Here is a 765-nt window from a genome sequence, read left to right as displayed (position 1 = left end):
ATTTGCATTTTGAATGTAATATGGCAATTAAATGCACTAAATGGGTTTAGTTTTCACAGTTATTAATATACGCAATTTCAGCAATAAAAATTAAATTTTTCTAAAGAGGAAACAAATTACTTGTTCATTTTAAGAGACCTGTCTAATTACAAATGCTGTGAAAATACAGGTATCGGTATCGGTGAGTACCAAAAATGAAAGTATCGGTATCGGGCTTGTTCTGAAAAAAGTGGTATCAGTGCATCCCTACCAAGAACTGAGCCCTGAGGCACCCCAGTAGTTAGATGTTGCGACTTGGACACCTCACCTCTCCAAGATACTTTGAAGGACCTATCAGATAGGTAAGACTCAAACCACTGGAGTGCGGTTCCTGAGATGCCCTTTGCCAATAGAGTTGACAGGAGGATCTGGTGGTTAACCGTGTCAAAAGCAGCGGACAGATCCAGCAGGGTAAGTATTGAAGATTTGGAATCTGCTCTTGCCAGTCTTAGGGCTTCAACAACTGAGAGCAAGGCAGTCTCGGTTGAATGTCCACTTCTGAAACTAGTTCACCCAAAAATGAAAAATGAAAATTCTGTCATTAATTACTCACCCTCATGTCGTTCCAAACTCTTAAGGCCTATGTTCATCTTTGGAACACAAATTAAGATATTTTTGGTGAAATCCAAGAGCTTTCTGACCCTGCATAGACAGCAATGCAACTGAAACGTTTAATGGCCCAGAAAGGTAGTAGGGACATTGTTAAAATAGTCCATGTGACATCAG

The sequence above is a fragment of the Sinocyclocheilus anshuiensis genome, unplaced genomic scaffold (assembly GCF_001515605.1).
Source record: "Sinocyclocheilus anshuiensis isolate Anshui unplaced genomic scaffold, SAMN03320099.WGS_v1.1 scaffold54, whole genome shotgun sequence".
NCBI classification, from domain to species: Eukaryota; Metazoa; Chordata; class Actinopteri; order Cypriniformes; family Cyprinidae; genus Sinocyclocheilus; species Sinocyclocheilus anshuiensis.
The sequence above is the reverse complement of the archived record's forward strand: the minus strand, read 5'-3'. Positions refer to the sequence as shown.